Source organism: Schistocerca gregaria, chromosome X (genome assembly GCF_023897955.1).
Source record: "Schistocerca gregaria isolate iqSchGreg1 chromosome X, iqSchGreg1.2, whole genome shotgun sequence".
NCBI classification, from domain to species: Eukaryota; Metazoa; Arthropoda; class Insecta; order Orthoptera; family Acrididae; genus Schistocerca; species Schistocerca gregaria.
Genome location: NC_064931.1, coordinates 143,194,590 through 143,214,175, shown reverse-complemented (window position 1 = coordinate 143,214,175; position 19,586 = coordinate 143,194,590). Strand labels below are relative to the sequence as shown.

The window sequence follows — 19,586 nt, the reverse complement described above, 5'->3', positions numbered from 1 at the left end:
TTGGCGGTATTTGACGAGCGGGAACGCGCCACGACCTGGCCGTCCGCGGCGTGGTTGAGAAGCGACTGGCAGCAGGCCAGAGCCGGCTGGCTCCATGCCACGAGCCCAGCTGGCCCCAACAGTGAGCACCGCACGCCTCGCGCCGTCTGCCTTTTTTCACTACGCCTACATCTGCGACCCACCAATCTGCGTGAGGACCGTTCTCTGTGTACCACGAACCACGTGGCAACCATGCTCGCGGATTACGATCGCGTTTTCCTAATGCCCTTGCCAGTAAATTGGGAACAAGTGCTGGAAGACTTGCAAATGATCAACCGTTAGAGAAAACACTGGCAGCTGACCCTCGACAAAAAAGGTGTAATGTATTGTGCGAAAATAGGCGAAGAAGCCCGATTTTGGGGACCATTCGAAGAAACTCGATATTGGGGACCAGTCAACAGTATGAGAAGCGATTTGAGTTGTAGGGACTGTATAAATTTTGTGGCGAGGAAGGCAAATGCGACACAGGTTTAGCGGAAGAGTAATTCTACATCTACATTAATACTCTGCAAGCCACCCGACGGTGTGTGGCGGAGGTTCTCTATCGGTTCTCCCTTCTATTCCAGTCTCGTATTGTTCGTGGAAAGAAAGATTGTCGGTATGCTTCTGTGTGGGCTCTAATCTCTCGGATTTTATCCTCATGGTCTCTTCGCGAGATGTACGTAGGGCGGAGCAATATACTGCTTGACTCGTCGGTGAAGGTATGTTCTCGAAACTTCAACAAAAGCCCATACCGAGCTACTGAGTGTCTCTCCTGCAGAGTCTTCCACTGGAGTTTATCTATCATCTCCGTAACGCTTTCGCGATTACTAAATGATCTTGTAACGAATCGCGCTGCTCTCCGTTGGATCTTCTCTCTCTCTTCTATTAACCCTATTTGGTACGGATCCCACACTGGTGAGCAATATTCAAGCAGTGGGCGAATAAGTGTACTGTAACCTACTTCCTTTGTTTTCGGATTGCATTTCCTTAGGATTCTTCCAATGAAACTCAGTCTGGAATCTGCTTTACCGACGATCAACTTTATATGACCATTCCATTTTAAATAACTCCTAATGCCTACTCCCAGATAATTTGTGGAATTAACTGCTTCCAGTTGCTGACCTGCTATATTGTAGCTAAATGATAAATGATCTTTCTTCCTATGTATTCGCAGCACATTACACTTTTCTACATTGAGATTCAGTTGCCATTCCCTCCACCATGCGTCAATTCGTTGCTGATCCTCCTGCATATAAGTACAATTTTCCCTCCAGGAAGGAGACTCGTCAAGAAAATGTCGTTCGACCAGTTCTTTAGTACTGATTAGTCATAATAAGAGCGTCACAAAAATGCTCAAGAAACCGCAATAGGAGAGTACGAGAGGAACGTTCTGCACCACAGGGGTCCTTACTCTCGAAATCCGGAATGACTGTTCTCCAGTATGAACCAACCATATTTATTCCTCTCAAGCACATGGCACGTAATGATCTCGAGAGTGAACTAAAACTCTAGCGTACACAGAAGGGTACAACGAATTTTTGTTTCTCTGTATCAGTAAAGATTGTAACATGAAGGGGAGGAAAATGACCCAGGTGCTCCTTATACCTTCGGTCGCACACAACACTGTGCCTCGCAGAGTTCCGACGTACAGTTTCACGGTACTCCACCTATGAACGGAGTCTGCCAGTTCTTTACTCATAAATAAACTTTCGTCATTGTGTCGTTTACATACAACACGCATTATATAGGATGTTCCAGAGAGGGCCTTACAACTTTAAAAATTCATATAAATTTATTGAAATAAGATAGAGCTGGTTTTAGTGTTATTTTATAGGGAAACACATCAAGGTTTTAGTACCTTGAACTAAAGATGTTGTATTTGGATTTCATTGGTTATCCTGCACACATCCTATCGGAACTAAATTTCTTGCCAAAGTCGCTGTAGCATTGCAGGTGTAACTTGCTCAGTTGCGGCATAAATTCTTGCGCTGGGTTCAGGTATATCTTTGATCGAGTGGTGTCAGGTCTGGGAAATGTGGAGACGGTGCAATTGGCGCATTGCGGCCAATCCATTCCCCTGGAAAGGAGTCACAGAGAAGATCTCTGACGTCAGCCACTCATAAATTGTAGGCTGTACTTGGTACGGAAATACGCTGAACTGTTGTCGTCGACTTCGATTCTTCAAACCAAACCACACAGCTAGCACGCTCGTGTCCATTGAAGGTAGCCATCTTTAACACAGCTGCCTGTAGCGCTCCTTAAGGTGCGATTCGGCACTAGCGAACTACGGGAGACAAAACTTGATGTATTTCCCTACAAATTGATACTACAATCACCTCTGTAGGTATAGTGAATTAATTTATGTGAAATTTTCAAAGCTGTAAAGTCCTTTTTGAAACACCTTGTATTCTTACGACCGTTAAACACTAATAACGAAGAGGAAATTCTGCTATATCTGTTGCTCTCTGCCGGCCACTGTGGTCGAGCGGTTCTAGGCGCTTCAGTCGGGAACCACGAGGGAGCTACGGTCGCAGGTTCGAATCCAGCCTCTGGCATGGATATATGTGATGTCCGTAGGTTAGTTAGGTTTAAGTAGTTCTAAGTCTACGGGGATGACCTCAGATGCTAAGTCCCATAGTGGTTAGAGCCATTTGAACCATTTTGTTGCACTCTGTCGCACACTGAAGTGCAACATTGTGTCTCGTGGCAAACCCACAACGACAGCACACTTTTCCAAACACTGCAGAAATTCTTCTGATAGTTACCACATTCCAGGCCTGACAGCTAACCTTCATATTCTCTCCGTTTCACTTTCCTTACTTTCTAAAAGCTGAAAAGCATCTCGAAGGTGAGTAATTCCCGAATTAACCCACATGTAAAGGGCTACGTGGAGAACCAGTCACCGAAGTAGCTCCGTGGGATGTATTTTATACATTTGCAGAAAGTGATGCCCCAAAGTTCGTAATAAATTTGGAGAACGTAATGATTTGCCTCCAGCTGATAAAATTTCTTCATTGAACAAACCGTTTCGGTCCACAGACAATGATCAGGTTCCTAAAAGCATTTTACATCATCATACTAGCCTGCATAAAATCAAGGGCTTCAGGTAATAATGTCACATAGTAATGTAAAGTACATCGTCGATCGTAAAATGTGCTAGACGGTGCTCTCATTCATCCTATATCAACATTCAGCATTAACGCTACGAACGTTGTCATTCTACATACGAAGTATTTTATTTGCTCGAGTATAGTTCGAATTGTTCAACGTTTAAATGTACTACAAGCCGGTATTAACACCACGTTGTCACATGGTACAAAACTTTGGTGTTTGACATACCATTCTTTATTACTCCAGTTCTGTTAAATATTACACGCTTCCCATTCACGTTAATTATTATGTAATCGGAAAATTGCGATAACAACTGTAGGTAAGGCAATTCGTGTAGTTGTTTGCAGCATTCGAGGTATTATGAAATACTGTTATTTATATTCGTGCCGAAAGCTACAGATTTGACATTGTTGGAGTATGATTCATAACTTTTAATCACGTGACCGTAATTCTGACCACAGTAAATGATTTAAGACTAAAGAACCAATCATTAAAATATTTAAACCGTATGTGGTAAGTTTCCTCTTAAAACCCAAGTCACCAGCGGGGTGAATATGTTATGTACGTAAGTTTGCTTCATTGATATAGTTATCTTGACTTGAGACAGCACCAGGGCTGGACGAAAATACTGAAATGCCAAAAGCACAACACATTTCTACGCCTAATAAAGCATAGTAAAAGCAGTACCATTCGAAACAGCTTTCAGTCGTCTCGGAATGGGTAGACACATGTCCTGTATGGTTTTAAAGGGAATCTAATACCTTTCTTCCAGAAAAATAGTTGCACGTTCAGGTACGATGTTGGATGTTGATAGTGATCACGTACCCTTCTCTCCAAAGTAGGGCACAAAGACAAAATAATATTGACATCTGGTAAGTTTGGTCACCAAGGGAGATGAGACGATCCATTCTCGCGCTCACAAACACAGTTCTGGACTACATGAGCTGTGTGAACAGAGACCCTGTTGTTTTGGAACGCAGTATCATTGTTGGGGAACAAACATTGTACCCTGGGATGGACCTGACCAGTCAAAAGTCACATAATCCTTGGCAGTAATGCACACTTACAGGGTACATGTCGGGCCCATGGAATACCATGAATACCATGACATGGCTGCCCAAATAATCTCTGAACCCCTGTCCCGTTTTGCTCTTGGGACGTAAACTCGGCCAGGAGTTGGAAACAGTGTGAAACAAGACTCATACGACCAAATTGCTTTCTTCCAATGATCCATAGTCCAGTTTTTATGGCTTCGGTACGACGTTTTACTATTATGGGCATTTGCATCACTCATGTGTTGTGTTTGAATTCCAGCTAGCCCTGAAATTCTCTCCTTATGGAGCTCCCTTTGTGTTGTTTTGCTGCCGTCGGGGTTCGTGACTGCGACATACAGTTCTGCAGCGACTTCTGCAGCTGTCGTCCTTTCATTTTTCGTCACAGCACTCTTCGATGACCTATCACGATCACTCAAGTCTGCAGCTCGTGGTCTAGAGGTTAGCGTCGCTGCCTCTGGATCACGGGGTCCAGGGTTCGATTCCCGGCCGGGATGGGGAGTTTCTCTGCCCGGGGACTGGGTGTTTGTGTTGTCCTCATCATATCATCATCTTTCGTGATATGGCTAGACTGGACTGTGTAAAACATTGGAGTGTGAAAAAAATGTGACTTTGTACGGGCGCCGATGACCGCGCGGTTCAGCGTCCCACGAACCAAACATAATCATCACGGTCACTCAACACACTGTTCCGTACGCGTTGTGACTGAGCGGATGAGGTTTTTCTGCTTTCCCTGTATGTGGTAAAATTCAGCATGGCAGGAATAGGTCACTTGTCCTAAGTTAAAATGGCAGGAGATTGTTGGTGTAAAAACCCAAGATGTCGGCAATGGGTGGAATTTAAATGTGAACTCTATATCTCCTGAAACTTTCCTGGCAGATTAAAACTGCGTGGTGGACCGAGACTCGAACTCAGTTGGTAGAGCACTTGCCCGCGAAAGGCAAAGGTCCCGAGTTCGAGTCTCGGTCCGGCACACAGTTTTAATCTGCCAGGAAAGTTTCATATCAGCGCAAACTCCGCTGCAGAGTGAAAATCTCGTTCTCCTGTTATTTTGGAGCTTATTCCTTGTGCTACTTAAAATTCATGATGATGGACGTAGATACGATATTCGGTGCAATGGGAAATCTACACAAAGCAGTGAAGTATAAAGACATGGTGCCTAGTAAGGTAGGTAGAGGAATTGATTTTCTCAGCAAATATATGTGTGAGCTGAATTTTGAAACATGCTAATTAGGACTGAGATTATAAGGGACTTGGTTAATGATACATTTTCTTTCAAAAACAGATAATGTTGTTGGGATTCTCAGATGAGAGATTTTCAGACAAGAACAGATAGGACAGCTGCATCAGGGAGATCGATTTATATAATATACAGGTCGAAAGAGGATGAGCGAACACAGAATTAAATAGGGGATCAGCTGCTGTACAGTGCCAAGTAAAGGTTAAGATATATAACAGAGCTGAAGTAATAGCTGACGTATTATCAAGAATACCAAACGAAGGAAAGCCAAAGGAGAGTTCACACCTTCAGATTGGAATTTAGCAGGTTTGGTGAGTTAAATTAAAATTCCAGTTAACTAGTGCTATTACTGGATGAATGCTCATTCTAAAAAATACTAAACCTACAGGAGTTAGACTTTGTATCTGCTCAGTGTCACCGACTGACACGTGAGTGCTTAGGTGACTCGCGGCTTATTTGCCAATATAGGCTTTCCCGTATGCATCTTTATGAGAGGTCCATTAGTCATACTTACACTCGAAAGATTTTGAACCAAATACTCAGTAGGTACTAGCTGCATAGCTGAGTGAAGTGTGGCTGACGCCATTCGGAGGACCTGAGCTCAATTCCTTGTACTGTCAGGGATTTTCCGTTGGTGAAAAAACTGGAGTGGGGTCCACTCATCCTCGTGATTCCAATTGATGTCAACTGACGAGCTACGTCAGTGAGAAGTAATGGGTCCAAGTTTTGCCAAGTCGACAATGTCTGGGAGAGTTGTGTGCTGACGCCACGTCCCTCCGCACCACATCTAAATAATGACATTGGCTACGGATGACAGAGCAATCGGCTGGTGACGATTGCCGCATCTGGGCCAGAATGGGGAATGTATACACGGTCCAGTCACATCAATGTAACCACCACCTATGTTCGACTTCAGTGTGCAATACCACTCACAGACGTCAGGTACCAGCGCTAACAGTGGAGAGATGTGGAAAATAAGCCGGCCGGGGTGACCGAGCGGTTCTAGGCGCTACAGTCTGGAACCGCGCGACCTCTACGGTCACAGGCTCGAATCCTGCCTCGGGCATGGATGTGTTTGATGTCCTTAGGTTAGTTAGGTTTAAGTAGTTCTAAGTTCTAGGGGACTGATTACCTCAGAAGTTAAGTCCCATAGTGCTCAGAGCCATTTGAACCATTTTTTTAAAAATAATACAGTCATTGTCGTAATTTGGAAATGACCTACTTATCTGATATCCATATAGCATTTTACCCAAGGGCATATGAATTTTCAAATCAGCTAATTTTGTAAACTGTCCATGTGCTACCGCGTTCAACATATACTGTGTATAGCAAAATGGCACTATCCAAAACCTGTGCCGAGGCAACTGCGGGCACTCTGGGCCATAGATAACAGTGATGAACGATGGCTGCAGAGATGCGTATGGGCGAATAGACGTGCAACTGTTGAACAACTGACTGTGTGATGAACCGTGGGTCTCGATACTGGCGTACCACCTGGCGTGATGGTATGGGATGCCATTGTTTATACGTCTAGGTCACTTATTGTTCGCATTGACGGCACTTTGAACAGTGGACGTTACATTTCAGATGTGTTACGACCGGTAGCTGTACCCTTCATTCGAGCCCTTCGAAACCCTACATTTGAGCCCTGTACGGGCCTTGATGGCTACAGAAAATGTTCGACTGCTGCCCTGACCAGCGCATTCTTCAAATCTCTCACCAACTGAAAACGTCTCTTCAATGGTGGTCGAGCAACTGGCTCGTCACAATACGTCGTTTTGATGAACTGTGGTATCGTGTTGAAGCTGCATGGGCAGCTGTACCTGTACGCGCTATCCAAGCTCTGTTTGACTCAATGCCCAGACGTATCAAGGCCGTTATTACGGCCAGAGGTGGTTGTTCTGGGTACTGCACCCAAATTGCGTGAAAATGTAATCACATGTCAGTTCTAGTATAATATATTTGTCCAATGAATACCCGTTTATCATCTGCATTTCTTCTTGGTGTAGCAATTTTAATGACCAGTAATGTATAATGGAACGTAACCTTTAATAGTACTCCCCATTGATGATATGTCTGGAACTGATAATCTGACAAATAATGTAAAGTGAAAATGTACTGCCACACTGGTCATTAGATCATCCTTGCAAAACCGAATGTGAGACTAAGCTTGTGAAAGAATGGCTTGTTCACCCGAAAAGCTAAACTAGCCAAGAATCAGGATTGAAACTTAAGCGCGCAACCAGTAGGCCATAGCCTGAGTGAAAACAAAGAAAAGATCAGATATAACGCAAATGCAAAGCCAAATACCAAAATTACTCATCCAGCATGATGCAGCAGCATCTTGAAGTGAGAATGCGAAACTAACATTTTTCTATATAACTTTACAAGCAAAATTTTTACTTTTTCACCCAACAAAATTCCCTGCCTGATCGACATGTAACTTAAACGTTTCTGTGTGAAAATTCAGAATATAACTGGGTTGGTCTTCGAAATATTTTGCGCAAAACCGAAACAACAACTCTGCAAAACCCCCGCCAATCGTGGAGCAGACGGACAGATGGCTGCCACATACATGTGAGAGGAAGAAAGGTATTGCACAGTGATAGAGAGAACTGAAACTGACCGAGTGTAATATATGCTACAACGTAGAGCAGTGGTGGTAAGAGGGGATGAACAAGTTGAAACTTAGCGTGAGCTTGTTTAAACGAGCCAGTGGGGGAATTGTGGTGCCCCCCTTCTTGCAGCGGTATACCGTAGGTCTCTAGAAGAGCGTAGCGTTCCAAAAGATTGGAAAAGGGCACAGGCCATCCCCGTTTTCAAGAAGGGACGTCGAACAGATGTGCAGAACTATAGACCTATATCTCTAACGTCGATCAGTTGTAGGATATTGGAACACATATTCTGTTCGAGTGTAATGACTTTTCTGGAGACTAGAAATCTACTCTGTAGGAATCAGCATGGGTTTCGAAAAAGACGATCGTGTGAAACCCACCTCGCGCTATTCGTCCACGAGACTCAGAGGGCCATAGACACGGGTTTTTAGGTGGTTGCCGTGGTTTTCGACTCCCGCAAGGCGTTTTATACAGTTCCCCACAGTCGTTTAATGAACAAAGTGAGAGCGTATGGACTATCAGATCAATTGTGTGATTGGATTGAAGAGTTCCTAGATAACAGAACGCAGCATGTCATTCTAAATGGAAAGAAGTCTTTCGAAGTAAGAACGATTTCAGGTGTGCCGCAGGGGAGTGTCGTAGGACCATTGCTATTAACAATATACATAAATGACCTTGTGGATAACATCGGAAGTTCACTGAGGCTTTTTCCAGATAATGATGTAGTATATCAAGTGGCTGTAACAATAGAAAATTGTACTGAAATGCAGGACGATCTGCAACTAATTGACGCATGGTGCAGGAAATGGCAACTGAATCTCAATGTAGACAAGTGTAATGTGCTGCGAATACATAGAAAGAAAGATCTTTATCATTTAGCTACAATGTAGCAGATCAGCAGCTGGAAGCAGTTAATTCCACAAATTATCTGGGAGTAGGCATTAGGAGTTATTTAAAATAAAATGACCGTATAAAATTAATCGTCGGTAAAGCAGATTCCAGACTGAGTTTCATTGGAAGAATCCTAAGGAAATGTAATCCGAAAACAAAGGAAGTAGGTTACAATACACTTTTTCGCCCACTGCTTGAATATTGCTCACCAGTTTGGGATCCGTACTAGATAGGGTTGATAGAAGAGATAGAGAAGATCCAACGGAGAGCAGCGCCCTTCGTTACAGTATCATTTAGTAATCGCGAAAGCGTTACGGAGATGATAGATAAACTCCAGTGGAAGACTCTGCAAGAGAGACGCTCAGTAGCTTTTATTGAAGTTTCGAGAACATACCTTCGCCGAGGAGTCAAGCAATATATTGCTCCCTCCTACGTATATCTCGCGAAGAGACGATAAGGATAAAATCCGGGAGATTAGAGCCGACACAGAAGCATACCGACATTCTTTCTTTCCACGAACAATACGAGACTGGAATAGAAGAAAGAACCGATAGAGGTACTCTAAGTACCTCCGCTACACACCGTCAGGTGGCTTGTGGAGTGTGAAAGCAGATGTAGATGTAGACGTGGTGAACCAGTCAAAACCTGCAGGAAGCTTGTTCAACTAGTAAGCCGGCTGTTCCGCTCGCCGCAAGTGTGGTCGCAGTTGATAGCTCTCTCTCGTAACATATACTGCGGGGCAGACGCTGCTTCCTCCAGTGCCCATGTGGAAAGTATTTATAAATTAATCATAATAATAACAACAGGGCGCACAACTCCAGATTGTCTGTAGCAGAGCTGCAGCACTCTGAAATTAAAGTAGCAAAAGTTCTGTATCTCCAACGTATTAGTTGATATACAGGGTGCTGAGAAACCGTCTGAAAAGCTTGTAAGGGTTCGGAGAGTGGGTTGTGCTCAGAAATAATTGTTAAGAAAGAAACGGAATACAGTGCTCCATTTCCTAGTGAATTAGCATTGAAGTTAGCTGATCGGGCCACTGCGTGCGCAAATTAAAGTGGTCCACTAGAGACGGTGGTACCAAAAGTGTACATCATTTGGTTTCCTAAAATCGCAAAGGAAAAATGATACAAAAATTGGACGTGGGACTGCAGTAAGCTTGAGCGGTCTTGTGCCCTATCATCTATGCTACTACAACTGACACTAATTATATCTGACAGATCGCATGAATATGCATGTACAACCGCCTGACTGGCTAACTTCGTTGCTAATTACCTCAGAAACGGCGCTAAGTATCGAGTACTTTTCTTAACAATTATTTCTCAGCAAAACCTACCCTGCAGCATCCTTACAAGCTTTTCAGGCCGTTCCTGACCACCCTCTGTAATGCCGATTCAGCCATTGTGCAGTAACTTAGGACAATTGACCTATTTCCACCACCTTTAATTGAACATGGCACAAGTGTGCTAAATGCTCCATTTTGGCTTTTTCCGACTAGAAATATGGAAATTGCTCATGGGGTATGAGAGTGGGAAGGGGTTATCTTGAGAGTGGAGGTGGGAGGGAGTCAGTTTGAGCTTTGCTAGGGGCTGGATTCATCCACTTAAACAGCCGACAGCCGTCTATATGGCTCACTAACGAAACTTAATTCGACCACTTTCCTGTCTGCAACACCACAGCGTAAGCAATAGAAGCATCATTTCTTCCGTATTACCTCTAAGCCCCACAGATAGGTAACAAGCTTCCATATTGATTTCACATTGGCTGAAAAAGTTACTGACAAGCAAACACATTGTGTTAAGTGGTCACGAAGACTTTCGCGAGGGATTTTTGTCTCCAGTGTCCTTAATGACTACTGATGTTAAAAGTGGGTAAAAACCAAAATTTAGACAACGTTCACCATTTTCTACGTCAGGAAAGCAACTACTTTCACAGACAGAAAGGTAATCCAGAGAAGGAAATCATGTTGTTTTGTCCTGCGACAAGATAATTGGAAATTTGTGGTAAGGACTATGGGACCAAACTGCTGCGGTCATCGGTCCCTATGCTTACGCACTTCTTAATCTAACTTACGCTAAGGACAAAACACACACACACACACACACACACACACACACACACACACACACACACACACACACACACACACACACGCCCATGCCCATGCCCATGCCCGAGGGGGGACTCGAACCTCTGACGGGGGCAGCCGCGCGAGCCGTGACAAGAGGCCTAAGACCGCACGGCTACCCCGCGCGGCCCTGCGACAAGATATTACATCAGTGTCGACAATGTTACATACTCTGCAGCGTAACTGATCGTATCACGATGTCAAATATGCGGCTAATGCACTGTAGTGTCCCTATATCAAAGGCACATTGGCATTAATTGCTGAGCACGGACCGTTTATTACGGGCATAGGTCACCGCCTCCGTGATATAGCTGCTAGAGTCACTAGCTGTTGACTCATGTCCCCGTCTTTATTCCCGGAGATCGCCTCAGATTTTTGTGTGCTAAGTGTACATTGATCACCCAAAAAATCATGACCACCGATGCATTACTGTCAATATAAACCCGTACAGGCGATAGCAGCGTCACCTGGCGAGGAATGACTGCTAGTCAGTCACAAGCACAGTGCATGTAATATCCGTGAGCGTGCTGTCCGTGTGCAGAATGGGGAAGGCGCACGATCTATCTTAGTCTGACTGAGGACAATTTATGATGGACCGGAAGCTCGGGCCGGCCGTTGTGGCCGAGCGGTTCGAGGCGCTTCAGTCTGGAACCGCGCGACCGCTACGGTCGCAAGTTCGAATCCTGCCTCGGGCATGAATTTGTGTGATGTCCTTAGGTTAGTTAGGTTTAAGTAGTTCTACGTTCTAGGGGAATGATGACCTCAGAAGTTGAGTCCCACAGTGCTCAGAGCCATTTTGAACTCAGAGCCATTTGAACCATTTTGCACCGGAAGCTCGGCACGAGCGATTCGGAAACAGCACGAATTGTCGGGTGTTCGAGGAGTGCTGTGGTGAGTGTCTTCAACACGGGCCGAAACTAAGGCGAAACCACTTACAGACGTCTTGGGGTTGGGCGGCCACCCGTTATTACAGATGTCGGACGTCGTAGGGTGGGCAGAGTGGTAAAACAGGACAGGCATGGAACTGTGGCGGAAGCAACATCAGACTTTAATGCTGGACCGTGTACAAGTGTGTCTGGACACACAGCGCACCGAACACTCCTAACGATGGGCATCTGCTCCGACGACCCATGCATGTGCCAATGTTAACAACACGACATCGGCAACTACCACTGAAATGGCTACGTGTCCGTCGGCGCAATGGTGGCAGAGCGTTGCATAGTCTGATGAATTCCTACACCTTGTGCATCATGCCGATGTACACCGTCTTCCAGAGGAACAGCTCCTTGACATCTGTACAGCGGACGAAGACAAACTGGTGGCGGCTCCATTGTGCACTGTGGAACATTCACGTAGGTGTCCATGGGCCCTGTGGAGGTAGTGCAAGGTGCCACAACACCCAACGCGCATCATACACTAGTTGCAGACGACGTACATCCCTTCACGACTATGGCGTGTTTCGAGGAACACTGTGGCGAGTTCCAATTGATGTTCTGCCCCCCCTGCTCGTCAGATTTGAACCCGGTCGCACACATCTTTGATGTGACTGAACGTGGTATCAGAATTCATCGCCTCCCTCCCCATAATTTACGGGAATTAGGCGAATTGTGTTTGTAGATGTAGTGCCAACTCCCTTCAGCGACCTACCGAGACCTCATTGCTTCCATGCAACAGCGCATCGCCGCCGTTATCCGTGCCAGAAGTGGACATATTGGCTGTTAGGTAGGCGGTCATAATGTTCTGGCTGATCAGTGTATTTGAAGCGACCTCTTTTCAGCCTAGGGATGTACATCTAAAATTCCCCCCCCCCCCAAAAAAAAATAAACAGTGAAAGTGATCTGAAAGCCTTGTGCTATCGAAAGTGTTTCACAGATTGGGAGCCACGAACTATTTAACTTTTCCAGTATCTCAGTGATATTCCACTAATACGAAGCGTGGGCCTTAATCCGCGCCTGATCAATAAAGATTTTATGTCTGTTCCTGATTCTGTGGCCGACCATCGCTTGTTTTAGATCCCTGTGCCGATGGTACTCTGTGCAGCCCTGAGAGAGAAAGTAATCACATCGTTGGCGGCGATGTAATATCTGGTCGTAAGAGACTGCGATACATCAGGGTTCTCCGCGATCATGGAACACCCGCAGCTGAAGCGTGTTAATATGGAAGCAGTGTTCTGAAACCAAAGAACCAAATTTTTTGTGGGTTCGTGCAGTTTTAAGCATCCTTTCTTTTACTTAAGTAGTAAAGCTGCCCTCAACATGAAAGATGGGTTGAGCATCGCAGTGATTTACTATGAATGGGCCTATAGATATGACTGCCCTTCCCTCGAGTTGACTTACCCAAACCACAGGTTAAGGTGGACTCCGAACCACCGTGCAAATTGGCGTTTTTCACATAAACAAATCAATGCCGTAAGGTGGAAGATGTGTCGGGCGATAAAAAATCATAGAACCGACTGGGGATCGAAACTCAGTACTTTAGAGTGTTAGACTGGCATTTGCCTGTGAACCATCGAGCCGCACCAGCCATCACTTAGTTATACATTTTCCCCGCCAAAAATCTCCTTAGCGGCTCATTTTTATGTTTGATTGTATTGCATGAAGACCTCGTGGCGTTCTCTCTCAGCCCATTGCGTGCCCATGGGTACTGGATTTATCGCTTCTTATCATCTTTCTCTTTGTGGCCTTGCTCTAGCAGTGTCTTATCTCTGCCGAGCAAGGTGGTGCAGAGGTTACGACGCTGCAAGAAGAGAGTCTCATTCTGACTACTGCCGTACTGTATTCCAGTTTTTCAACTGGCGGTAAATGTTGGAGTAATTCGCGATCAAGGACACCTTCTTTCCCTTCTAAATGTGAACAAAATCTAGTTTTTTCTAATTGTTATTAATTGGGAAGACGGAATTGGTATTGTATCGTCGTCATTTTAAATACTCGGGGTACAAGGTGCTGCTGGAGCTGCCGTTCACGAACAGGAGAAATTATATTTTGGTATAAACTTCGGAAGGGTATTCTTGGGTTTAAGAGGAGTAAAGATATCTTTATCAACATGAAGCCTAAAATCATTCTGTTTCTGAATAGTAGTCGTTGGTACGTTTGGTACAGTCTGTTCTCGTACTAGTTTGAGGCTCAACGTTTCATATTATCTGTTAGATATGCATTATAGACATTCCAGTATTAAGTCTGCGCCGCGTCATTGAAAACATTACTCTTACTAGCATTTTAGGTATATTACTAACGCGTAAGTAACTGAATGTTGCAAGTCAACAACAGTGTTAACTCGAATAACGTAAACCAAACTCATGATGTCGCCGTAGCGAGTCGAGACCCAGTGTGCGAAGTCCCACAGACCCACCTTGATCTATACACCGATCGTGGTAAATATTGTCTACGCCTCAAATGATATGGGCTGTTGGCAGATTACAAATAAACCACAGTAGAAAACACACGTGTAAGTGAACGCTCTCTCTTGCAACTCTGTAAGAATGTTGTCCATTATACACTCAAGAACAAAAGTAATTTTCGCACAATGTGCAACTGCCAAATAACACATATCGATGAAACTTGGACCGTGCATAGAAAGAAGTGCTGCGATATAATACGGAAGGTAACTAAAATAAAACGCAACGAGACGAACAGAAATGACACTTTTATTCAAAGGCAGTAGTTACACTAAGTCGCCGCGATTTATGATGATCCCCTGGACATTACTGTGGTATCGATAGCTAACGATGCCCCGGCGTAGGTGCAAGTTCGTAGGTTGGCACTACGACACCGACACCGACGACAGCGCCCTCTAACCAGCGCTGTTCAGCTCTACGAGCGCCCCTGCAGATTCTACCTATTTGATCAAGAGCAGACGGCCGGGACACTTCGCTTCAGCTTGAGATTTTGCTCTACTTACGACGTGCCTAAAGCTTCGCATCTACGTACAAAGTTATGTATGCCTCTGTATATATTCATGCACCAGTAAACCACTTTTACTTACTTGCAGTACCGACGTGTTTTACCTCACCTGCTCCTACTCTCTTCCTTCATTCGGCCAAGCCGCGGTGGTCTCGCGGTTCTAGGCGCGCAGTCCGGAACCGTGCGACTGCTACGGTCGCAGGTTCGAATCCTGCCTCGGGCGTGGATGTATGTGATGTCCTTAGGTTAGTTAGGTTTAAATAGTTCCAAGTCTAGGGGACTGATGACCACAGCAGTTGAGTCCCATAGTGCTCACAGCCATTCGGCCAACCTTTCAGTTTTCAGGAGCACACCCACGCGCCGCCTTCAAGGCGGGATACAAAAGCTGGTGGCACTGGGCACAAAGTCGCTCTGCCAGTTAAGCAGTGTTGTTGGTTTCTTTATTTTTTGCTTTGTAAATTTCAAACTCCTCCTGCTTTTGTATCGCTCCTGGAAGGCGGCGAGTGGGTCTGCTCCTGAAAACTGAAAGGTTGGCCGAATGAAGGAAGCGAGTAGGAGCAGGTGAGGTAAAACACGTCGGTGCTGCAAGTAAGTAAAAGTGGTTTACTGGTGATGAATATATACAGAGGCATACATAACTTTGTACGTAGGTGCGAAGCCTTAGACCCGTCGTAAGTAGAGCAAAGTCTCTATACGAAGCGAAGCTGAAGGGAAGTCTCCCGACCGTCTGCTCTTGATCAAATGGGTAGAATCTGCAGCGGCGCTCGATGAGCTGTACAGCGCTGGCTAGAGGGCGCTGTCGTCGGTGTCGGTGTCGTAGTGCCCACCTATGAACTTGGACCTACGCCGTGGCATCGTAGCTATCGATACGACAATTACAAAAGCGGAACATGGTTCTTAATAGGGTGTGTGATCGCCACAGACGGCAATACGTGCTCTGCAACTTGCTTCCATTCTGGCCACAAGGTTGATGTACAGTTCTTGAGGTAGGACGTTCCATTCCTCCATCAGAGCGGTCGTTCTGTGGTTCACTACGTATTCCCACCTCTCGCCATATGAGGGTACGTCGAACATTTTCGAACACTATCGATTTGGTTGTTCAGGTTTTGTGGTGTGGGGAGGCATAATGTTGCATGGGAGTACTGACCTCCAAATCTCTGAATACGGTACACTCACCTGTCAACGCTAGTGTGATACTATACTCCTTCCCCATGTGCGTCTTCTTGGTGGTGCATTCGGCAATGACTGAATTTTTGCGGATGACAGTTCGCGACACCATCGAACATCGCAGGGATAGTAACTCTCCGAACGAGAGGATATTCGGCGAATGGACCGGTCTGCCCGGTCCCCCACTCAGATCCTGTATGGGTGCGTTGGATAGACGTTATGCAGTACGTCCGTATACGCCAACGACTATCCAGCAGCTGTCAAGCTCGCTGATGGAGGAATGGAACATCCTTCCACAAGAATTCCTTGCCATCCTTATTGCCTGCATCGGAGCATGTTACACGGCGTTTATTGCCGTCCGTGTTGATCACACACACTATTAAGAACAATGTACCGCCGTTTTTGATGTTCAGGGGACCATTACGAATCGCCATGACTTCAGTGCAGTTACTGTCATTGAATAAAGGTCTAAGTTCTGTTCACGTCATTTCGTGGTTCTTTCAGTTTCCTTTGGTGCTACACTGTTGCAGTTATTTCTATGTAAGGTACAAGTTTCATCGTGCTGTGTTACTTGGCGGTGACACATCATGCGAAAGTTAACTTCATCCTTAAGTTTTGCGCATCACTGTATATGTTGTTGTCGTCGGCGTTGTTGTTGTTGTTGTTGTTGTTGTTGTTGTGGTGGTCTTCAGTCCTGAGACTGGTTTGATGCAGCTCTCCATGCTACTCTATCCTGTGCAAGCTTCTTCATCTCCCAGTACCTACTGCAACCTACATCCTTCTGAATCTGCTTAATGTACTCATCTCTTGGTCTCCCTCTACGATTTTTACCCTTCATACTGCCCTCCAATACTACATTGGTGATTCCTTGATGCCTCAGAACATGTCCTACCAACCGATCCCTTCTTCTAGCCAAATTGTGTCCCAGACTCCTCTTCTCCCCAAATCTGTTTAATATCTCCCTATAAGTTATGTGATCTACCCATCTATTATTCTACATTCTTCTGTAGCACCACATTTCGAAAGCTTCTATTCCTTTCTTGTCCAAACTATTTATCGTCCATGTTACACTTCCATACATGGCTGACTCCATACAAATACTTTCAGAAACGACTTCCTGACACTTAAATCTATACTCGATGTTAACAAATTTCTCTTCTTCAGTAACGCTTTCCTTGCCATTGCCAGTCTACATTTTATATCCTCTCTACTTCGACCATCATCAGCTATTTGGTCCCGAAATACGAAAACTCTTTTACTACTTTAAGTGTCTCATTTCCTAATCTAATTCCCTCAGCATCACCCGACTTAATTCGGCTACATTCCATTATCCTCGTTTTGCTTCTGTTAATGTTCAACATATATCTTCCTTTCAAGACACTGTCCATTCCGTTCAACTGCTCTTACAAGTCCTTTGCTGTCTCTGACAGAATTACGATGTCATCGGCGAACCTCAAAGTTTTTATTTCTTCTCCATGGATTTTAATTCCTACTCCGAATTTTTCTTTTGTTTCCGTTACTGCTTGCTCAATATACAGATTGAATAACATTGGGGATAGGCTACAACCCTGTCTCACTCCGTTCCAAACCACTGCTTCCCTTTCATGCCCCTCGAGTCTAATAACTGCCATTTGGTTTCTGTACAAATTGTAAATAGCCTTTCGCTCCCTGTATTTTACCCCTGCCACCTTCAGAATTTGAAAGAGAGTATTTCAGTCAACATCGTCAAACGCTTTCTCTAAGTCTACAAATGCTAGAAACGTAGGTTTGCCTTTCCTTAATCTATCTTCTAAGATAAGTCGTAGGGTCAGTATTGCCTCACGTGTTCCAATATTTCTACGGAATCCAAACTGATCTTCCCCGAGGTCGGCTTCTACCAGTTTTTCCATTCGCCTGTAAAGAATTCGAGTTAGTATTTTGCAGCCGAGTTCGGTAATTTTCACACCTGTCAGCACCTGCTTTCTTTGGGATTGGAATTATTATATTCTTCTAGAAGTCTGAGGGTATTTCGCCTGTCTCATACATCTTGCTCGCCAGATGGTATAGTTTTGTCAGGACTGGCTCTCCCAAGGTTCAAATGGTCCAAATGGCTCTGAGCACTATGGGACTTAACATCTGAAGTCATCAGTCCCCTAGAACTTCGAACTACTTAAACCTAACGAACCTAAGGACATCACACTCATCTATGCCCGAGGCAGGATTCGAACCTGCGACCGTATCGGTCGGCTCTCACAAAGCTGTCAGTACTTCTAATGGAATGTTGCCTACTCCCGGGGAATATTGAAGTACATATTACGTACTGTTCTAGAGGATGTTTGCATTTACAGTTAAAACTGTTCATGTTATAAATAATGCGTAGTCAGTGCAGAACAGAACAACACTTTGTCCAGTGTGGATCCTATTTAGTATGTTGTCTAAGTACCTCTTCAACGCTTATGCAGCTATACAGTATAACCAGACTACATAATCCAACTCGTTCAAAGAGCTACTCGATATTGTCAAAGTACAATGTCGGCGGCAATTCGAGTAACTGACGGTAGTGACCGATGGTAGCGTTATAAGTCGGAACTATCATGGGACTCAAGTAGTATCGCAGGAATAATTCTGAGGAGGTGTAACTTAACTGTGACAGTACTCTCTTACATGATTTTGGTATATTCCAACGTTGGGTATTCGTGTTCGGGTGTTTCCAGGGGCAAAACACCCAACAAAACTGAACGGGAGACCTAAGAGGGGTTCTTATCATTCTACTTCTTTATTCTTCATGTCTACATATTTGCAGCCTCTGCTGCTATGGGCTCCGAATTGTAGCGTTTAATATGGCGGTGTGTAACGTAACTAAGTCGGTCCGTGAGAAACAACAGGCTGCAATCTAAATTAAAACTTTGTGCCGAACCGAAACTCGAACTCGGAACCTTTGCCTTTCGCGGGCAAGTGCTCTACCATCTGAGCTATCCAAACACGACTCACGCCCCGTCCTCACAGATTTACTTCCGCCAGAGGTAGTGGTCGTGCTTGGATAGCTCAGATGGTAGAGCACTTGCCCGCGAAAGGCAAAGGTCGCGAGTTCGATTCTCGGTCCGGCACACAGTTTTAATCTGCCAGGAAGTTTCATATCAGCGCACACTCCGCTGCAGAGTCAAAATCTCATTCTGGCATGCTGTAATCTAGTTTCTAGCCTCAGAAAGAATTTGCTCACACATGAAGCACGCTCTCCTTCAGCATGAATGTGCCAGACCGCATACCAGCGCTGAGACATCTACAACAATCCGACTCCTTGTATTCACTGTCACCGATCATCGCCCATACAGTCCCGACTAGGCCCCATCCGATTTTCATCTGTTTCCAAAACTTAAAGAACACCTTCGAGGGCGTATCTTTGGTTGGTTGGTTGGTTGATTCGGGGGAGAGGACCAAACACTGAGATCATAGGTCCCATCGGATTAGGGAAGGATGAGGAAGGAA

The 19,586-nt window shown here is 45.0% G+C and overlaps 1 protein-coding gene across 4 annotated transcripts in view; it reads left to right on the top strand.

Annotated features, from left to right (window-relative positions):
- Window positions 1–19,586, top strand: part of LOC126299478 (transcription factor CP2) — a 793,232-nt gene that overhangs the window by 226,338 nt on the left and 547,308 nt on the right. The gene's annotated exons all lie outside the window — the stretch shown is intronic.